Here is a 14,673-nt window from a genome sequence, read left to right as displayed (position 1 = left end):
TGTATCATATAGAGGTCAAATACCTCGCAATGAAATCGATGAATGACGTGTTCGTCCATATGGATTTGGAGCGATCGTCACACATTTGCTCCCTTTTTAATTGCTTTTGCAATATATATTTTTGGGCTGAGAATACATGTACTTTATTTTAAACACAATGGATACAAGTACATACTAAATTCTACACTGAGTTTGAACCGAAAATCCCTTAGCTTTGTTAACTAGTAACTACCAGTTATAAGAACTGGTGGGCGCGAGTAGTAGTATATGGATCCATAGGGCTTGATATCCCCGTCCGAGCTAGAGCGCTAGCCTTTTAACGGACGCATGCTATTTGAGATGCGTACACGTTGGTTTGCGTGTATTATTAAGATGATTATACAAAGGGTACAATTATACATACGTTAAGTTTAGTTACTAGGGTGCTCAATCTTGTAGAATAATTTGATAAACGTTTCTGGATGAAACAACCAAAATCTTGTGATCCACCTTTATATACAGATTATGCGCAACATTAAAACTATGAACTCACCAACCTTTGTTTTGACACTTTTTAGCATGTTTATTCTCAGGTTAATAGAAGTCTTCCGCTGTTTGCTTATACGTTATACAAGCTATGTGCATGGAGTCATACATGCTTTATTCAAGAAAACTTTGCATACACAAAATCATCACCATGTATCTTATTTTGACTGCATTGTCAACGGATGTAGTATTGTAAACTATTATATACGGTAATTGTCTATACGTAGAAATCATCAGACGTCGAAAACTTTGGATTTATATATTCATTTATGGTGTGCCTTTTTAAAAGAATGCAATGTTTACAAAATGTATCATATAGAGGTCAAAACCTCACTATGAAATCAATGAATGATATATTCGTCTAAATGGATTTGGATGGGTCATCACAAATTTGGTTGTTGTAAACTTACTAATCAAAATTGTTTATCTTGTGAGTTTACTTAGTGTGATGTATGTCCTAGTATTGTCTTAGGATCATCATTAAAAATTGTATAAGTCTTGTAACTTTAATTAGTAGAAGCATAGGCTAGCTTAGTGATCTACTTCCTTAAAGGGACTTAGGAAGTTGATTAATCTTATTTGAAGATTAATACTTGTCCAAGTTGAAGACAAATTGAGCTAGGTTGGAGTTGGTCTTTCAAAGGCATAGAAAGATTAGGTTTGTTGTCTACCAAAGAAGTTGAAGACTTGTAAATCGAATCTCCACCTAGTTTGGAGAAAAGTGCTTAGTGAAGAAAGAAATCCCGATTAGTGTAATTGGAAAGTGGATTAAGGTGGATTAGTTAACATCCACCCAAACCACTATAAATCCTTGTATCTATGTTCTTTACATTACTCTACTCATCATTTTGAACATATACACCACACACATCAAGTTTGAGTTGAATTGGTTGATCATAGTTAATCAAATTTGGTGATCAATCGAAAAAGTGTTAAAAAAGTATTAAGTAACTATTCACCCCCTCTCTAATTACTTACAATTGGTATCAGATCGGTTGCTCAAATTATTGCTCTATAAACATTTTTGAAAGTGTCAAAATTCGTTTTGGTCAAAAACTTGAGTCAACGATTCCCGGATCAACTCAAACTATGGGATACTTAGAAGAATTGGTGAAAGAAGCACTAATCTTTGATAAAGAAGATATTGATGTGTTAAATTAAGATTTGAAGCTTATATCAAATCTAAGGATTACTACTTGTGGAGGATAATCAATGTAGGAGACTTTGTTCCACAAGCTAGTTCAAGACTAGTGAAGTCAACATCTCAAAACAATTAAGTTTTAAAACAATTTGATGCTATTTCATTACTTCATGAAGTCCTTCCTAATTAAGAACGAATGAAGATGATTTCATGTGAAAATACAAAGGAATGTTGAGATTCACTATGCTCTCAAGAAGAAGAAGAAAACTCCAGGAGTTTAAAGGGTAAAAGGGTAAGAGAGAAATTGAAGAAGCATGGGGATCTTGATCGTGTAGTGACCCGAAATTTTCCATGTTTAGATATATTAAATGAAATTGTTATTTACATGATTAAGTGTTTCCAACATGTTAAGCAATCAAACTTGTTAAGACTTGATTAATTTAAATAGGTTTCATATAGACAATTGACCACCCAAGTTGACCGGTGATTCATGAACGTTAAAACTTTTAAAAACTATATGATGACATATATATAGATATATATATATATATATATATAGTTAACATGATATTATGATAAGTAAGTATCTCATTAGGTATTTTAACGATGAGTTATATACATAAAAATGAGACTATTGAATTAAGAAACTCGAAAACGATATATATAACGATTATCGTTATAACAACGTCTTACTAATTACATATGAATCATTTTAAGATAGTGATACACTATATATAAACATGATAAATGATAAGTAAACATATCATTAAGTATATTAACAATGAACTACATATGTAAAAACAAGACTACTAACTTAAGGATTTCGAAACGAGACATATATGTAACGATTATCGTTGTAACGACATTTAAATGTATATATATCATATTAAGATATATTAATACATCATAATATCATGATAATGTAATAATTTAACATCTCTTTAGATATAATAACCAATGGGTTAACAACATTTAACAAGATCGTTAACCTAAAGGTTTCAAAACAACACTTACATGTAACAACTAACGATGACTTAACGACTCAGTTAAAATGTATATACATGTAGTGTTTTAATATGTATTCAGACACATTTGAAAGACTTCAAGACACTTATAAAAGTACTTCTACTTAACAAAAATGCTTACAATTACATCCTCATTCATTTTCATCAACAATTCTGCTCGTATGCACTCGTATTTGTACTCGTACAATATACAGCTTCTAAATGTATTTACTATTGGTATATACACTCCAATGATCAGCTCTTATCAGCCCATGTGAGTCACCTAACCATGTGGTAACCATCATTTATCAGCACATGTTCTATATCTATATGATATACTAACTTAATGATTTAAAACCTGAAAATACGAAAAACACTATAAAACCGGATATATGCCGTCGTAGTAACACCGCGGGCTATTTTGGGTTAGTTAATTAAAAACTATGATAAACTTTTATTTAAAAGTTGTTCTTCTGGGAAAATTATTTTTCTTATGAACATGAAACTATATCCAAAAATCATGGTTAAACTCAAAGTGGAAGTATGTTTACCAAAATGGTCATCTAGACGTCGTTCTTTCGACTGAAATGACTACCTTTAAAAAAATGACTTGTAATATGTATTTATGACTATAAACTTATACTTTTTATGTTTAGATTCATAAACTTAAGTTCAATATGAAACCATAGCAACTTGAATCACTCAAAACGGATTTAAAACAAAGAAGTTATGGGTAAAACAAGATTGGATAAGTTTGCTTGTTGTAGCTACGTAAAAATTGGGAACAAATCTATATTAATCATATCCTAGCTAACTTATATTGTATAATACATATATTCTAATATATTATGTAATCTTGGGATACCATAGACACGTATACAAATGTTTTGACATATCATATCGACCCATGTATATATATTATTTGGAACAACCATAGACACTCTATATGCAGTAATGTTTGAGTTAGCGCTGCAGGGTTGAGGTTGATTTCAAAATATATATACTTTGAGTTATGATCTAGCCTAAGACATGTATTCACTGGGTCGTGGATTGATTCAAGATAATATATATCGATTTATTTCTGTACATCTAACTGTGGACAACTAGTTGTAGGTTACTAACGAGGACAGCTGACTTAATAAACTCAAATCATTAAAATGTAATAAAAATGTTGTAAATATATTTTGAACATACTTTGATATATATGTACATATTTTTTATAGGTTCGTGAATCGACCAGTGGCCAAGTCTTACTTCCCGACGAAGTAAAAATCTGTGAAAGTGAGTTATAGTCCCACTTTTAAAATCTAATATTTTGGGATGAGAATACATGCAGTTTTATAAATGTTTTACGAAATAGACACAAGTAAATGAAACTACATTATATGGGTGAATGATCTAAGCCGAATATGCCCCTTTTGCTTGGTAGCCTAAAAATTAGTAAACCGATCTACTAATTGACGCGAATCCTAAAGATAGATCTATTGGGCCTAACGAACCCCATCCAAAGTACCGGATGCTTTAGTACTTCGAATTCATTTTTTATCATGTCCGAAGGATTTCCCGAAATGATAGGGGATATTCTTATATGCATCTTGTTAATGTCGATTACCAGGTGTTCACCATATGAATGATTTTTATCTCTATGTATGGAATGTATATTGAGATATGAAATCTTGTGGTCTATTATTATGATTTGATAAATATATAGGTTAAACCTATAACTCACCAACATTTTTATTGACATTTAAAGGATGTTTATTCTCAGGTGATTATTAAGAGTTTCTGCTGTTGCATGCTAAAATATGGACAAGATTTGGTGTCAGCATGCTTGTAGAATATTGTTTAAAACTGCATTCGAGATTTAGTTTGTTGTAACATATTAGTATTGTAAATCAATATATATTGGTAGTGTGTAAGTGTGATATTTTTAGATTATCATTTCTGGATAATCTAGGTGGTGTCCTTTTTAGATTATCATTTCTGGATAATCTAGAGGGTTGTAATCATGTTGTGTATTATATGTATTATAGTATGCTTGTACTTTTTTGTTCTATGTAAAAATTGCTTGTATTGTTTGTTAATTATCTTTTACGAATATAATCCTTGTCTATTTTACAGAATAAAAACAAAATGGACGTTAAGGGTAGACAACCGAATATTTTAGAAGACCTACCAGAGGTTATGATTGAGGAAATCTTGTCTAGAGTCGGTCAGAATTCATCAGCACAATTAGTTATGGCGAAATTAACTTGTCAAACATTTGAAAGACTTTCCAGAAATGCCTTAGTTTATAAAAGGCTTTTCTTTGATAGGTGGGGTATATCACATTGGGGAGACTGTAAGTTACACCGTGTTTTCTTTAAAGCGTTAAATATGGGGAACCCAAATGCAATTTTACGCTACGGGTTAAGAACCTATTTTGACTCAACATATCCCAACATAGGATTTTGTGAGTTAGAAAGAGCTTCTAACATACAACATAAAGAAGCATGTTATGCTTACGGGTTAGTGATGTTCGCTTCTTACCAAAGTGAGAAAAAGAACATCGGATTACAACTTTTAAATAAAACCTTCCCACAAGTGACAGATTCAGTAGTTGGGGTGAGAAACAAGGTTTTTAGATTATTACGGGGCTGTTGGATATTACGAAACCCTCGTCCTTTTGACGACATTACAACATGCTGCCTAGCCAATGGTCATAACGGTTACTTTCCACAAGACCAAGGATGGGAAGTCGTCTTAGTAAAATCAGAATGCATGACTTGTTTCTGGACTTATGAATTACATGTTTTTATTGCCTTTGCTGAACAACTTGCGTATTAACTAGGATTGTTGTCACAACTATTTTGTATCATAGTGATTGTGTGCTATATTTCATGCTATATGTATAATAGCGGTATTGTAAGTTTGTAAATATTTGTATAAAAGTTCGAATGCGAAATATTAGTATAATCAGTTTTTTCATATAGAATTGTAGTAGTGGAATTGTATATTAGCTACTAAGTATGAACTTAACGGGTAGGTACTACCCGAATTAAAACTATAAAACGCTAATATGAAGAAAAAGCTTTTATAAATGAGTTCATACTATGCTACGAAATACTATTGACTACTCTTAAAATTCTATATGATTAACTTAATTCTTTTGGGCTATTTTTGAAGGAAATGGCACCGACGACTCGTCAGAATTTGAACATGAGCGAGGAAGACTTCCGTGTTTTCCTTGCAGCAAACATAGCCGCAGTACAGACTGTGATGCAAAATAACAATAACTCTGGATCTAGCAGTGGAACTAATTCCACAAGAAATCGTGTAGGATGCTCCTACAAAGAATTCACTGCCTGCAAACCTTTGGAATTTGATGGAACCGAAGGACCAATTGGATTGAAACGGTGGACCGAGAAAGTCGAATCGGTGTTTGCCATAAGTAAGTGTACTGAAGAGGACAAAGTTAAGTACGCTACACATACCTTCACAGGTACTGCGTTAACGTGGTGGAACACCTATCTTGAACAGGTAGGACAAAATGCTGCTTACGCACTACCGTGATCGGCATTCAAGTAATTGATGAACGAGCAGTACCGTCCTAGAAACGAAGTCAATAAGCTCAAGGTAGAGCTTAGAGAGTTACGAACACAAGGGTTCGACATTACCACATATGAACAACGATTCACAGAGTTGTGGCTATTGTGTCCGTGAACGTTCGAAGATGAAGAAGAGAAGATCGACGCGTTTATAAAAGGGTTACCAGTAAGGATTCAATAAGATGTAAGTTCACACGAGCCCGCTTCCATACAAAAGGCAAGTCGAATTACTCATAAACTCATAAATAAGATTGAGGGAAGAATTAAAGAGCAGGCAGTCGAAGAAGACAACACAAAATAACTCAAGAGGAAGTGGGAGGAAAACAGTGACAAGAATCACCAGTACAACAACAATAACAATTACATCCACAATCGCAACAACTATCCCAACAACCGCAACAACAATCGCAACCATAACCGCAATCCTAACAATAACTACAACAAATGTCCCAATAACAACAACAACTACAACAACCGTTTCAACAATAATAACAATCCCAACAACAACCTCAATAACAACAACGGCAACAAAAACCAAAATCAGCCATGTCATAGGTGTGAAGAAAATCACCCGGGGTTTTGCATGACATTTTGCAATAGGTGTAAAAGAAATGGTCATAGCGCGACAAAGTGTGAGTTTTACGGAACAAGGTTTTACAGAACTAAAGGAACAAATAGTGTCGGAACAAGTAATACCGGAACGAATAGTGTCGGAGCAAGTAATACCAACGCTGTTTGTTATAAATGTGGAAAACCAGGCCACATTATTAGAAATTTCCCGAAACAAGGGAATACTAATGGGCAGGGCCGCAGAAGAGTTTTCAATATTAATGCGGTAGAAGCACAGGAAGACCCGGAGCTTGTTACGGGTATGTTTCTTATTGACGATAAATATGCTTGTGTTTTATTTGATTCGGATGCGGATAGAAGCTATATGAGTAGAGATTTTTGTGCTAAATTAAGGTGCCCATTGACGCCTTTGGATAGTAAATTTTTACCCGAATTAGCAAACGGTAAATTAATTTCAGCAGATAATATATGTCGGGATAGAGAAATTAAACTGGGGGATGAAACGTTTAAAATTGATTTAATACCAGTCGAGTTAGGGAGTTTTGATGTAATAATTGGCATGGGCTGGTTGAAAAAGGTGAGAGCAGAGGTCGTTTGTTACAAAAATGCGATTCGCATTATGCGTGAAAAAGGAAAACCTTTAATGGTGTACGGAGAAAAGAACAACGCGAAATTAAATCTTATTAGTAGTTTGAAGGCGCAAAAACTAATAAGAAAAGGTTGTTACGTCATTCTAGCACACATCGAGGAAGTTAAACCTGAAGAAAAGAACATCAGTGATGTTCCCGTCGTAAAAAAATTTTCCGATGTATTTTTGAAAGAATTACCGGGATTACCCCCACATCGATCCGTTGAATTTCAAATAGACCTTGTACCAGGAGCTGCACCAATAGCTCGTGCTCCATACAGACTCGCACCCAGCGAAATGAAAGAATTACCAAGTCAGTTACAGGAACTTTTAGAACGTAGTTTCATTCAACTAAGCACATCACCATGGGGAGCTCCTGTTTTGTTTGTCAAGAAGAAGGATGGTACATTTAGGTTGTGTATCGACTACCGAGAGTTGAACAAACTTACCATTAAGAACTGCTACCTACTACTGAGAATCGACAACTTATTTGATCAACTACAAGGCTCGTCGGTTTATTCGAAGATTGATTTACGTTCTCGGTATCATCAAATGCGGGTGAAGGAGGATGATATTCCAAAGAATGCTTTTAGGACGCGTTACGGTCATTACGAGTTTATGGTTATGCTGTTTGGGTTAACTAACGCACCAGCTGTGTTCATGGACCTCATGAACCGAGTGTGTGGACCATACCTTGACAAGTTTGTCATTGTTTTCATCGATGACATACTTATTTACTCAAAGAATGACCAAGAGCACGAAGAACATTTGAGAAAAGTGCTAGAGTTATTAAGGAAAGAAAAACTGTACGCTAAGTTTTCAAAGTGTGCATTTTAGTTGGAAGAAGTTCAATTCCTCGGTCATATAGTGAACAAAGAAGGTATTCAGGTGGATCCAGCAAAGATTGAAACCGTTGAAAAGTGGGAAACCCCGAAAACTCCGAAACATATACGCCAATTTTTAAGACTAGCTGGTTACTACAGAAGATTCATCCAAGATTTTTCCAAAATAGCAAAACCCTTGACTGCATTAACGCATAAAGGGAAAAAATTTGAATGGAAAGATGAACAAGAGAAAGCGTTTCAATTGTTGAAGAAAAAGTTAACTACGGCACCTATATTGTCATTACCTGAAGGGAATGCTGATTTTGTAATATATATTGTGACGCCTCAAAGTAAGGTCTCGGTTATGTATTAATACAACGAATGAAAGTAATTGCTTATGCATCTAGACAATTGAAGATTCATGATCAGAATTATACGACGCATGATTTGGAATTCGGCGCGATTGTTTTTACATTAAAGACTTGGAGGCACTACTTATATGGGGTCAAAAGTATTATATTTACTGACCACAAAAGTCTTCAACACATATTTAATCAGAAACAACTGAACATGAGGCAGCGCAGGTGGATTGAATTATTGAATGATTACGACTTTGAGATTCGTTACCACCCGGGGAAGGCAAATGTGGTAGCCGAAGCCTTGAGCAGATAGGACAGAGAACCCATTCGAGTAAAAGCTATGAATATAATGATTCACACTAACCTTACTACTCAAATAAAGGAGGCTCAACAAGGAGTTTTAGAAGAGGGAAATTTAAAGGATGAAATACCCAAAGGATCGGAGAAGCATCTTAATATTCGGGAAGACGGAACCCGGTATAGGACTGAAAGAATTTAGGTACCAAAATTTGGAGATATGAGAGAAATGGTACTTAGAGAAGCTCATAAAACCAGATACTCAATACATCCTGGAACGGGGAAGATGTACAAGGATCTCAAGAAACATTTTTGGTGGTCGATTATGAAAGCCGATGTTGCTAAATACGTAGGAGAATGTTTGACGTGTTCTCAGGTCAAATCTAAGCATCAGAAACCATCAGGTCTACTTCAACAACCCGAAATCCCGGAATGGAAATAGGAAAACATTACCATGGATTTCATCACTAAATTGCCAAGGACTGCAAGTGGTTTTGATACTATTTGGGTAATAGTTGATCGTCTCACCAAATCAGCACACTTCCTGTCAATAAGAGAAGATGACAAGATGGAGAAGTTAGCACGACTGTATTTGAAGGAAGTCGTCTCCAGACATGGAATACCATTTTTTATTATCTCTGATAGGGATGGCAGGTTTATTTCAAGATTCTGGCAGACATTATAGCAAGCAATAGGAACTCGTCTAGACAAGAGTACTGCCTATCATCCACAAACTGATGGGCAGAGCGAAAGGATGATACAAACGCTTGAAGACATGCTACGAGCATGTGTTATTAATTTTGGAAACAGTTGGGATCGACACCTTCCGTTAGCAGAATTTTCCTACAACAACAGCTACCATTCAAGCATTGAGATGGTGCCATTTGAAGCACTTTATGGTAGAAAGTGCAGGTCTCCAATTTGTTGGAGTGAAGTGGGGGATAGACAGATTACGGGTCTGGAGATAATACAAGAAACTACCGATAAGATCATCCAAATTCAACAACGATTGAAAACCGCCCAAAGTCGACAAAAGAGCTACGCTGACATTAAAAGAAAAGATATAGAATTCGAAATTGGAGAGATGGTCATGCTTAAAGTTGCACCTTGGAAAGGTGTTGTTCGATTTGGTAAATGAGAGAAATTAAATCCAAGGTATATTGGACCATTCAAGATTATTGATCCTGTCGGACCAGTAGCTTACTGACTTGAGTTACCTCAACAACTCGTGACAGTACATAACACTTTCCACGTCTCGAATTTGAAGAAATGTTTTGCTAAAGAAGATCTCACTATTCCATTAGACGAAATCAAAATCAACGAAAAACTTTAATTCATCGAAGAAGCTGTCGAAATAATGGATCGTGAGGTTAAAAGACTTAAGCAAAACAAGATACCAATTGTTAAGGTTTGATGGAAGGCTCGTAGAGGACCCGAGTGCACCTAATAATGAGAAGATAAGATGAAGAAGAAATACCCGCACTTATTTCTAGAAGATACGTCAACACCTCCAACTGCTTAAAATTTCTGGACGAAATTTATTTAACGGGTAGGTACTGTATTGACCCGAACTTTTCCATGTTTAGATATATTAAATGAAATTGTTATTTACATGATTAAGTGTTTCCAACTGTTAAGTAATCAAACTTGTTAAGACTTGATTAATTGAAATAGGTTTCATATAGACAATTGACCACCCAAGTTGACCGGTGATTAACGAACGTTAAAACTTGTAAAAACTATATGATGACATATATATGGATATATATATATATATATATATATATATATATATATATATATATATATATATATATATATATATATATAGTTAACATGATATTATGATAAGTAAGTATCTCATTAGGTATTTTAACAATGAGTTATATACATAAAAATGAGACTATTGAATTAAGAAACTCGAAAACGATATATATAACGATTATCGTTATAACAACGTCTTACTAATTACATATGAATCATTTTAAGATAGGGATACACTATATATAAACATGATAAATGATAAGTAAACATATCATTAAGTATATTAACAATGAACTACATATGTAAAAATAAGACTACTAGCTTAAGGATTTTGAAACGAGACATATATGTTACGATTATCGTTGTAACGATATTTAAATGTATATATATCATATTAAGATATATTAATACATCATAATATCATGATAATATAATAATTTAACATCTCTTTAGATATAATAACCAATGGGTTAAAAACATTTAACAAGATCGTTAACCTAAAGGTTTTAAAACAACACTTACATGTAACGATTAACGATGACTTAATGACTCAGTTAAAATGTATATACATGTAGTGTTTTAATATGTATTCATACACTTTTGAAAGACTTCAAGACACTTATCAAAGTACTTCTACTTAACAAAAATGCTTACAATTACATCCTCATTCATTTTCATCAACAATTCTGCTCGTATGCACTCGTATTTGTACTCGTACAATACACAGTTTCTAATTGTATTTACTATTGGTATATACACTCCAATGATCAGCTCTTAGCAGCCCATGTGAGTCACCTAACCATGTGGGAACCATTATTTAATATCTAGCATGAAATATCTCACAAAATAACAAACTAATGGATCCTATATGATTGATCATAATTCACGTGAATGTTGGTGTACACAAACACTTTTATTTTGCAACTTACATGCAACAAACTACTCTCTCTCAAGTGTTCTTCCATTTTTCTAAGTGTTTTTCATCATCTTCATCAAAATCTAGCTCAATCTAGTTTATAAATCCATACATAAACCAAGTTATAAAACAACTACTCAAGAACACACCAACAACACTTCCAAGTTTGCTAGCTTACTTCCAATCTTGCAAATCCACTTTGAGTGATCTTCCAATCTCAAGAAATCTTTCTTATTTATAGTAATATATCTTTCTAATACAAGGTAATACTCATATTCAAACTTTGAGTCAATTTCTATAACTTTAACAATCTTATTTCGAGTGGAAATCATACTTGAACTTGTTTTCGTGTCATGATTCTACTTCAAGAACTTTCAAGCCATCCAAGGATCCTTTGAAGCTAGATCTATTTTTCTCATTTCCAGTAGGTTTATTCACAAAACCTGAGGTAGTAATGATGTTCATAACATCATTCGATTCATATATATAAAACTACCTTATTCGAAGGTTTAAACTTGTAATCACTAGAACATAGTTTAGTTAATTCTAAACTTGTTCGCAAAAAAATTTATTCCTTCTAACTTGACTTTTAAAATCAACTAGACACATGTTATATATCTTTATGATATACTAACTTAATGATTTAAAACCTAAAAACACCAAAAACACCGTAAAACCGGATATACGCCGTCGTAGTAACACCGCAGGCTGTTTTGGGTTAGTTAATTAAAAACTATGATAAACTTTGATTTAAAAGTTGTTCTTCTGGGAAAATGATTTTTCTTATGAACATGAAACTATATCCAAAAATCATGATTAAACTCAAAGTGGAAGTATGTTTTCCAAAATGGTCATCTAGACGTCATTCTTTCAACTGAAATGACAACCTTTACAAAAACGACTTGTAATCTGTATTTCCGACTATAAACTTATACTTTTTCTGTTTAGATTCATAAACTTAAGTTCAATATGAAACCATAGCAACTTGAATCACTCAAAACGGATTTAAAACAAAGAAGTTATGGGTAAAACAAGATTGGATAATTTTGCTTGTTGTAGCTACGTGAAAATTGGTAACAAATCTATATTAATCATATCCTAGCTAACTTGTATTGTATAATATATATATTCTAATATATTATGTAATCTTGGGATACCATATACACGTATACAAATGTTTTGACATATCATATCGACCCATGTATATATATTATTTGGAACAACCATAGACACTCTATATGCAGTAATGTTTGAGTTAGCTATACAGGGTTGAGGTTGATTCCAAAAATATATATACTTTGAGTTGTGATCTAGCATGAGACGTGTATACACTAGGTCGTGGATTGATTCAAGATAATATATATCAATTTATTTCTGTACATCTAACTGTGGACAACTAGTTGTAGGTTACTAACGAGGACAGCTCACTTAATAAACTCAAATCATTAAAATGTAATAAAAAAGTTGTAAATATATTTTGAACATACTTTGATATATATGTACATATTTGTTATTGGTTCGTGAATCGACCAGTGGCCAAGTCTTACTTCCCGACGAAGTAAAAATTTGTGAAAGTGAGTTATAGTCCCACTTATAAAATCTAATATTTTGGGATGAGAATACATGCAGTTTTATAAATGTTTTACGAAATAGACACAAGTAAATGAAACTAAATTATATGGGTGAATGATCGAAGCCGAATATGCCCCTTTTGCTTGGTAGCCTAAGAATTAGTAAACCGATCTACTAATTGATGCGAATCCTAAAGATAGATCTATTGGGCCTAACGAACCCCATCCAAAGTACCGGATGCTTTAGTACTTCGAATTCATTTTTTATCATGTCCGAAGGATTTCCCGAATGTTGGTTACCAGGTGTTCACCATATGAATGATTTTTATCTCTATGTATGGGATGTATATTGAAATATGAAATCTTGTGGTCTATTATTACGATTTGATAAATATATAGGTTAAGCCTATAACTCACCAACGTTTTTGTTGACGTTTAAAGCATGTTTATTCTCAGGTGATTATTAAGAGCTTCCGCTGTTGCATGCTAAAATATGGACAAAATTTGTTGTCAGCATGCTTGTATAATATTTTTTAAAACTGCATTCGAGATTTACTTTGTTGTAACATATTAATATTGTAAATCAATATGTATTGGTAGTGTGTAAGTGTGATATTTTTAGATTATCATTTCTGGATAATCTAGGTGGTATCCTTTTAACCTTGTCGATAAAATAAAGGTTATGGTTTGTTTTAAAAACGAATACAGTCTTTGAAAAACATCTCATATAGAGGTCAAAACCTCGCAACGAAATCAATTAATATGGAACGTTTATAATCAATATGAATGGGACATTTCAGATCGAGACTGGGAAGATGCTCAAGAAAAGGGATTGGATGAAGATGAAGAGTTTTTCCTCATTGGTTCTTGGAATCATTTTAATCAAGATGGTCAAAGTGAAAAAGAGGTTGAATCTCCCTACAAAGAAGATGATGTCTCAAGCATGGATTGCAATGATGTACATGTATTCTATCCATCTAATTATGAAGAATTTCTAGATGATTACAAAGCTGTTAAATTTGTATATGATAGTAGTTGACAAAGTAAAACTTTTAGAAAAAGTATTACACAAAGTTAAGCAACTTAGCAAAGTTCTAATTGATGAAAACAATTCTTTGAAAAGAAAGCTTGAAAAGACGACTATTTATGATTCATCAAAAGATAAACTTGAAATGAATTTGTGTCACGACTCTAGCAAATACAAATCATGTAATCAAAGTCCATTGTCTATTATTAGGAGAATTGAGAACATGGGAAAAATGAGCCAAACTAGCAATTCAATGAAAGGGATAAGTCAAGGATTGGGTAACCTTAAAATCAACCAAAACCAATGATCAAAATGCTAATAAGAATAACCTTCTCAAAAGACTGAATAAATGAAAGGTTTTTCATACAAATGCAAAAAAAATTTTGTAAATGATTTCAAATGGAATGTTGAAGGAAGTCTACTTGTATTAGGATTGTGTGTTTGAATGAAACTATGAATT

This window comes from Rutidosis leptorrhynchoides, chromosome 6 (assembly GCF_046630445.1).
Source record: "Rutidosis leptorrhynchoides isolate AG116_Rl617_1_P2 chromosome 6, CSIRO_AGI_Rlap_v1, whole genome shotgun sequence".
Classification (NCBI taxonomy): Eukaryota; Viridiplantae; Streptophyta; class Magnoliopsida; order Asterales; family Asteraceae; genus Rutidosis; species Rutidosis leptorrhynchoides.
The sequence above is the reverse complement of the archived record's forward strand: the minus strand, read 5'-3'. Positions refer to the sequence as shown.